The sequence below is a fragment of the Cupressus sempervirens genome, chromosome 5 (assembly GCF_028749045.1).
Source record: "Cupressus sempervirens isolate cs-2001-9-10 chromosome 5, ASM2874904v1, whole genome shotgun sequence".
NCBI classification, from domain to species: domain Eukaryota; kingdom Viridiplantae; phylum Streptophyta; class Pinopsida; order Cupressales; family Cupressaceae; genus Cupressus; species Cupressus sempervirens.
This window is the reverse complement of record NC_143122.1, coordinates 375137410-375146669: the sequence shown is the minus strand read 5'-3', so window position 1 is coordinate 375146669 and position 9260 is coordinate 375137410.

The window sequence follows — 9260 nt, the reverse complement described above, 5'->3', positions numbered from 1 at the left end:
TAAAGAAGTTGTTAATGCTATTAGAGGAGACAATTATATTATTGAAGATGAGACTCTGATCATCAAAGTATCGAGAACCTTGGTACCTATCTATGCTATTAGAGTCTCTGCCATACAAGAACTGAGGTGTGTTCCTAGTAGTAATCTAACCCTTGAAGGATTAATGGGTAGACTCACTGCTTTTGAACTTTCAAACTTTGATAACTTCAAAACTAAAAATGTTGAATCTAATTTCAAAGCTAAATTGTCACTGAAATAACCTAAAGAGAAGAAAAAGAAAAAAGGTCAAATATGTTTCTAGTGGCAGTGATATAGATGAAGATGATGTAGAAGAGCTTGAAGCAGCGAGAAGATTTCATAGAGGAAATGGAAAATACAAAGGTAAGTTACTTATCATATGTTTTAATTATAATGAGGTTGGTTATATTGCTTCAAAATGTCCAGAGAAAAAGAACAATAGAAGTGGAGAAAAATACAAAGGTAAAAGAGATGGGAATAACAAATATTATAAAGACAAAGGAAATAAGGCTTGCTACATTACTGAAGAAGAATTCAATGAAGAATCAGATGATCATGATGATGAAGTTGTTTATGTTGCAATGAAAGATGATTCAAATGAAGATGAGGCAACTACATTAGTATCTTATGTGAACAAGAATGATAGATGGATCATTGATAGTGGTTGTTCCAATCACATAACTAGAGATAAAAGTAAGTTAAACTCTCTTGTGTATTATGATGGAAATAATGTTAGATTTGGTAATGATGCACCATGTTTGATAAAAGGAAAAGGATCAATAAAATTGACAAATAAGATCATGTGTGATAATGCTTGTTGTGTGGACAGACTTAACTATAATCTATTAAGTGTGTCACAAATAAATAGTTCATGATGTAAGGTTGAATTTGGAAATAGAAAAGCCCAGATCTATGATGTTGATGGTGAGCTCATTGGCAATGGTGATCAGACTAGAGGTAATCTATTTTATCTTGACATGAGTGAAGATATTTGTCTTGTTATACAAATTGATGATGTGTGGCTATGGCACAAAAGGTTATGCAATGTTAATCTTGATAATTTGATCAGTATCAGTAAGATGAGGAGAGACATAGGTTTTCCAAAACTAAAGAAACTCGATAATGTGATTTGCAAACAATGTCAGTTAGGCAAGATGACAATGTCTAGTTTTAAGAGTAAGACTCAAACTTCTAAAGCAATTTTGGAGTTAGTTCATATTGATCTTTGTGGACCAATTAATGTCCAAAGTTAAAAAGGTGACAAATAGTTCATGTTATTTGTCGATGATTATTCTAAGATGAATATTTTTATGTTTTTAAGAGAGAAATCTGATGCTCTACAAATGTTTAAGTGGTACTTGGCTACGGTTGAGAATGAGACTGGTAAAAGACTAAAGTATCTGAGATCTAATAAAGGTAGAGAGTTTACATCAAATGAATTTGATTTTTTTTGTAATGATAGAGGAATCAAGAAACATACCTTTGCACTTAGGACCCCTCCACAAAATGGAATTGCTAAGAGGAGGAACATATATGTGATGGATTGTGCTAAAACACTAATGATGGAGAAGAATTTTGCTTTGAAACACTGGAGAGAAGCTATTAGTACAACTGTTTATACCTTGAATAGGGTACAAGTGAAGAAATGTACAAGCATTACACCTTTTGAATTATTGTATGGATACTCACCCAATGTCAAATATTTTAAGGTATTCGGAAGAAAATGCTACATTATTAAGGACAATAAGAAAGGTAAATTTCATGTTAAAAGTGAAGAAGGCATATTCCTTAGTTATTCCACAAGAAGCAAAGCTTATAAGTGTTTAAATGCTAACACTAACAAAATTGTGGAAAGTGCAAATGTAAAATTTGATGAGTATATAGAAATACATGAAGATGAATCAAAGAAGGAACTTGAAGATTACAAGACATTTGTATAAGTTACTATGAAGGCATGATTGTTGATGATTTTGTAACTCAAATTGCTAATCAACCAGAATCAATCGTTGCAGAGTCACATCTAATGGATGTCGAGTTGCATTCAGAAGCTGAGTTGTAGACTGATGCTGAGAATAGTTAACAAGGAAGGAATGTTGAGTTACCTAATAGAGATGTACACAGTAAATCTAAGATTGATTTTCCTAAAAGGCCTATTGTTGAAGAAAGAAGAACATAACCAAGATTGTCAAAGTATGTCATAAGACATCACCTTGCTGAGCAAATCATTGGTGGAAGAGAAGATGGACCAATGACAAGAAATAGATTGAATAATGATACATGTTTGTTGAGCATACATGAACCCAAATATGTGAGGGATGCATTAGAAAATGAAGATTGGAATCAAGCCATGAAAGAAGAGATTGATCATATAGAAAAGAAAAAAACCTGGTCACTTGTGCTTAGACCAAAGAACAAGAATGTTATAGGAACCAAGTGGCTGTTAAAAAATAAACTGGATGAGAATGGTAAGTAACAAGGACTAAGGCAAGACTAGTTTGCAAAGGTTATGCTCAAGAAGAGGGAATTGATTATGGAGAGACATTTGTCTCTATTGATAGACTAGAAGGAGTGAGAACTCTGCTTGCTTACTTTGCATACAAAGGTTTCAAAGTTTATCAAATGGATGTTAAGTCAACATTTCTGAATGGCATACTAGAAGGGAGGTTTACATAGAAAAACCTGAAGAATTTATTGATTCTAACAATAAGAACATGGTATGTAGAGTGAATAAAGCTTTATATGGTTTAAAGCAAGCTCCTAGAGCATGGTATGAAAGATTGCATAATTATCTTATGAAGATTAATTTTGAGAAGACTGATGACAACAACAACCTATACTTGAAGATTGAAGGAGGTAAAGGAGTTTTATGGCTGAAATTTTTGTTGATATATCATATTTGGAGGACAAAATGCATTATGCAAGACATTTGTTGATGAAAGAATTTGAGATGCCTATGTTTGGAGAGATTAAATTCTTTGTTGGTTTGCAAGTGTATCAAACGAAATATGTTATTTACATTACTCGATCTAAGTATGTAAAGGAAATCTTGGAAACCTTTGGTATGTAAGATTCAAGACCACTTAGTACGCCTATGGTGATAGGACATAAACTATCTAAGACTAATGATTCTCTAGAGGTAAATCAAACATTGTACAGGTTTATGATTGGTAAATTGCAATATGTATTTCATAGAAGACCTAATATTGCATTAGTTATTGGGATTATTGCAAGGTTTTTTGCAAATCCTAAAGAGAATCACTTAATGGTTGTCAAAAGGATAATGCGATATTTGAAAGGGATAGAAGACTATGGTTTATACTACAAGAAAAAGGAAAAAGTTTGAATTGAGATCCTACACTGATGCTAATTGGGATAGAACTATTGATGACAAGAAAAGTACAAGTGGTGGAGCATTTTTCTTGGGAAAGAGACTAATTAGCTAGACTAGTAAGAAACAAAATTATATTTCACAATCTACTGCTGAAGTTGAATATGTGGTTGTTGCAGTGAATTGTACCAATGTTGTGTGGATTAAACATTTACTCAAAGGTATGAAGGAGGAAATCAATAAACTTGTTGCAATCTACTTTGACAGTACAAGTGCTATAAAAATATCAAAGAACAATGTGATGCATATAAAGACAAAACACATTGCTATCAAGTATCATTACTTGAGAGAGTTGGTTCAAGACAAGGAAGTGAGAATACATATTCACAAAGGCTTTACCAAATGATGCTCATGAGTATCTAAGAGGTAAACTAAGGGTGCTACCCCTATCCCAAGCTACTTAAGAAGCATGAGTAGTGCCCTACATCAATTGAGTTTCATATCATATCTTATAATTTGATGTAGAGGATCTTGATTTAGGCTCTATCTAGAGTACAAAATGAGTTAAAATAGAAGAATTACAGTCACATGCAAGGTGATAGAGGGAGAACCTAAAATTTCTAGTAACTACATAATGAGATGACAAGTCTTTGGCATTGTTGTCAAAGAGGGAGATATAACTTGAGAAGATTTGCATAGAAAGAGGGAGATGATCAGATAGAGGAGAAATATCTTGAGAAATTACTAAGAAATATCTTAAGAAAAAGAGTAGAGATTGTTGTCAAAGAGGGAGTCATAAGAAAGAGGGAGATAATGCATTTTAGAGAAAGATATAAGGAGAGATGCAGACTTAGAGAAAGATTGAGATCGGAGAGATACAGAGATAACCTGAGAAATAAAGAGGGAGATATGAAGATTGAGATTGTTGTCCAAAAGTAGAGAAAATGGAGATCATAACAGAAAGCTATCTATAGAGTTGATCATAATAGAGTTTGATTGTAGCCTATACAAAAGATAGATAGACACTATTAGAGGGAGAGATTTCAATACAAGGTATTATTTTATTTTTTGGTATTTTTGTTGGTATTGAATTGCCATCAATGCCAAAGAGGGAGATTATTGAGAAAAGATTATTGCAAGTATAAGAATGTGAAACAATCGTTATTTTGTCATTGATGTGAAACCTGCTACTTACTGGTGAGGCAATTGCATACTTTGGTCTGAATGTTATCATTTGATTTATTGATGAAGAGGACTTGAAGAAGATAGGATAACAAGAGTACCTAGAGAAAAGTTGAGTTTAATGGTGTATAAAAAGATGCACTAAGACCAGATAAGACAATGATATGGTGTACTATTTATCTACTTAAGGCTGTAACGGTTGGATACACTAAGTCTAGAAGAAGAAGAAAAGAAAAATGTGTCTACTAAGCTTGACCAAGTGATCATTAGGAGCCGAGAGATGTTAGTTCAAGTTGAGCAGAAAATTAGCTAGTGCCGAGTAAAATGGAAAAGTAGTGTATGTCGAGTAAATTTAGTATGTGTTGAGTGATAGTAAAAGGACTGTATGTATCGAGTAAATTTTAGTGGATGCCAAGCAACCCAGTGTGTGTCAAGCATTAGAAACAAGTTATTTCTGAGTGGCAACATAAAGATTTTGATCAAAGATTTGCTAAATCTAAGCGGACAAAGTTGATTTATTGGATTGTGTGAAGCATGTGGAAGATAAGCTTGATGAGTTGGTGGTACAGAATTTAAGATAAATCATTTTGAGGTGAACCTGATAAGGATTGCAAATGAAGTTTCTAGAGGAAGAGCAAAATAGAAAGATTTATATTCAATGAATCTTACCTAACCCTAAGATGGACCATTGTGATTAAGCGGGAAAATATCATAATTCTCTTTATAAGGGGCTACTAAGAAAGAGGGAGATAGTCAGATAGAGGAGAAATATCTTGAGAAATTATTGAGAAATATCTTAAGAAAAAGAGTAGAGATTGTTGTCAAAGAGGGAGTCGTAATAAAGAGGGAGCTAATGCATTTCAGAGAAAGATATAAGGAGAGATGTAGATTCAGAGAAAGATTGAGATTAGAGAGATACAGATATAACCTGAGAAATAAAGAGGGAGATATGAAGATTGAGATTGTTGTCCGAAAATAGAGAAATTGGAGATCATAACAAAGAGATATCTATAGAGTTGATCAGAATAGAGTTTGATTATAGCTTGCATAGAAGATAGATAAACATTGTTGGAGGGAGAGATTTCAATACAAGGTATTATTTTATTTTTTGGTATTTTTGTTAGTATTGGTTTGCCATCAATGCCAAAGAGGGAGATTGTTGAGAAAAGATTGTTGCAAGTATAGGAATGTGAAACAATCATTATTTTGTCACTGATGTTAAACTTGCTACTTGTTGGTGAGACAATTGCTTACTTTGGTTTGAATGTTATCATTTGATTGATTGATGAAGAGGATTTGAAGAAGATAGGATAACAAGAGTACCTAGAGAAAGGTTGAGTTATATGGTGTATAAAAAGATGCACTAATACCAAATAAGACATTAATGATTTGTGTATTGTTTATCTACTTGAGGCTGCAATGGTTGTGTACACTAACTAAGTCTAGAAGAAGAAGAAAAGAAAAATGTGTCTACTAAGCTTGACCGAGTGATCATTAGGTGATGTTAGTTCAAGTCGAGCAGAAAATTAGTTAGTATCAAGTAAAATGGAAAACCAATGTATGCCAAGTAAATTTAGTATGTGTTGAGTGATAGTAAAAAGACAATATGTGCCAAGTAAAGTTTAGTGCATGTGTTGAGCATCAGAAACAAGTTATTACCAAGTAGCAGCATAAAAAGTTTGATCGAAGATTCACTGAATCTAAGCCAACAAAGTTGATTTCTTGGATAATGTGAAGTGTGTGGAAGATAAGCTTGATGAGTTGGTGGCACAGAATTCAAGATAAATCATTTTGAGGTGAGTCTAATAAGGATTGCAAAGGAAGTTTCTAGAGGAAGAACAAAACATAAAGATGGTTAGATTCAATGGATCTTACCTAACCCTAAGATGGACGATTACGATTAAGCGAAAAAAGGTCCTAATTCTCTTTATAAGGGGATACTAAGCCAAAAGAAATGGTTGTTGGAGGTTGTTGAAGCCTAGGGAAGAGTTAGAGGAGCGAAGTTGTATTGCCTCATATGAGGGCTTAAGGGATGAATCTACAAATGACATACTGAGCAAGAAGGCTTAAGGAGTTGGATGCTTGAAAGTGGTGAACAAGCTATTAGAGACAAAGAAGATTGAAAGCCAAGTAGAATGGAGACCTAAATAGAGATCTATAATCTGCAAGTGAGTTATATTTTATTATCAGATCAAGTCTTATTGTTACTCTCTAACAATTGTGTCAGTTTGGATAAATCCTTTGGATTAAGGTTGACCTAGCAATCATTAGTAAATCCTTTAACAAGGTGACATTCTAATGGAATGTTCTAAAGTCCTCTAACAAGGCTCACTCCTAACATGGTGATTGAAATCTTCTAACCAGGTCACATTTAATAGTGTGCATTGTAACCTTTAACAACGTTGGCCTTTAACAGGGCTCACTTCAGAAGTGAGAAAATTAGTAGCATGTTACTAGGTTTTTTTCCCAAATTGAATTTCCACATTAAATCCTTGTGTCAAATATGTCATTGAATCAGATATGTTTCATGTTTATAGTTATGCAAAGTTGTTTTGACCTAGGACAATAACCTACAAATTTTAAGTATTAGATGATCTAATGGATGTGTGCATGATATGGATATGAATTTGTTAAGTGTTGAAAAGTTTGATTTGGAAATTTGGACCTTGGATAATTGATTCACCCCCACTCTCAGTCATTCTAAATATTCCAACATAAGCATATAAATAAGATCATACGTACATCAATGCATACATAAGAACATATCAAAATTACATAAACATATGAAAATATTTACATAGATATATATCATAATTATATTACCAAAAAAATTACCCAAGCATGCATAGTTGAACCAAGCATGCATAATTATATATCAAAACATGTATCTAAAGAAAAACTTCACATATGATTTAAAGTATACATTAAAGTTACAAAAAAACAAGTTTGGTCTAGAGCTCATGATTAATATAGTTAGAATCATCTTTATCTTTTATCATCTCTAAAATAAACTCATGTTCTTCAATAGGAGACCTCCACTTTTGGTTTTCGCGTCCTCTTTTTGGTAATGTCTCAAATTGTAACTTTGTCGCTATAACCAAGTGATTGTAATGTAAAACTTTTTGTCTAAAATGTATTTAATAAATTGAATACCAGTTTTATCTATCTTTATTTGTTGATAATATGCACATTCAATGACAGCTGGACCAGTTGGATATGATTGTCCATGACCATCTACAATTACTTTTGACAACTTGTATTTAGCTTTTGTACATCTTAGCAGATAATAGTCTACACTTTTGGCATTATCAAGTCCCACAACCACAACACAAATATCTCTTATGTACACAAGTAAGTAATTCTAAAATTAAAAAACTAAATATAAATTGATTTGATCATCACTTGTCAAAAATTAAAATAAAACAAAAGAACATAAATATACATATGTACACAACTATAACAACTAAATAAGAAAAAGTGCTAATAGTCAATTAAATATATAGGATCATGAATATTAATGTTAAAGTCATCATTTTCAAAAGGAGCCATTTTGATTATCTCCTTCATATCTCATCATAAAATATATTCATCTATAATTTTCTGCATTCACTCATTGGATTGTCCTTAATGCAATCAACACAAAACCATGTTTTTTCCCTTACTTGAAACAATGGAGGTTTGTATCATCATGTAGTCATCACTTGATGTAAACTTCTGATACCAACAATTATTTGACAATTATAAGGATGAGATCAATCTATATTTGACACAAATATGAAATATAAATAAAAAAATGCACATTTTAAGAATAATAAAATAATAAAATTTACATGTGTTTTTTAATTTAAAAGCATGACATGGTTCAATATAAATTAAAATTTAATTTGAACAATTTATATAAATTACCTTTCACTTCCCAAAAATAATGTTCATTGTATTGGATATCTCGACTAGCAAAATCACCTTGGCACCATTCAACAACTTTCTTTGCATCCTCCATCCTGTTACCTATACATAATCTACATGAAAGTTAGATCATTAAATAAAGAAATGATCTCTCTCTCTCTCTCTCTCTCTCTCTCTCTCTCTCTCTCTCTCTCTCTCTCTCTCTCTCTGTATATATATAATTTTGAGCACTATTTGTGAACCTATAGGTTTATGTTGCCGAAGTGCATGAATTGCACATGCTCTTGCTCCACCATGCTCCCCTTTTCCATGTCCACTTTTGAAGAAGTTCCACAAAAACTTAACATTGCTTACTTGCATGTTGCATGACCAATCAATTAAAGGTTTTACAGAATTAAATCGTTATGCAAGTAATAAAGTTGTATGTGCATATATGTATGTATGTGTAACATCATTAAATATAATATTTATCAAATTGAAATTAAATAAGAAACATAAATTTTAAATGCATAAGTTGTAAATGTAAGTTTGAATTGAAATATGTGTGTACTTAGCTGCATAACCATCATACCAAATCTAGTGCTCCAAAGCATTTGTCCCATGGTTTCTAAGATCTTCAAAGTACATTGCAAAACAATGACCCTTATAGCTCCTATCATTAAATTTATCATCATTGATGTAGAAATAAACATCTTTGATGATAATACATTAATTTGGGTCAAAAATCTCTATCCCATCTGAATCGAATTGTGCATGTTTGAGGTCACTTGCACAAATATTGCAACTTATTCAAAATGATAATATTTGAGCTTGAAGCTCTGATTGA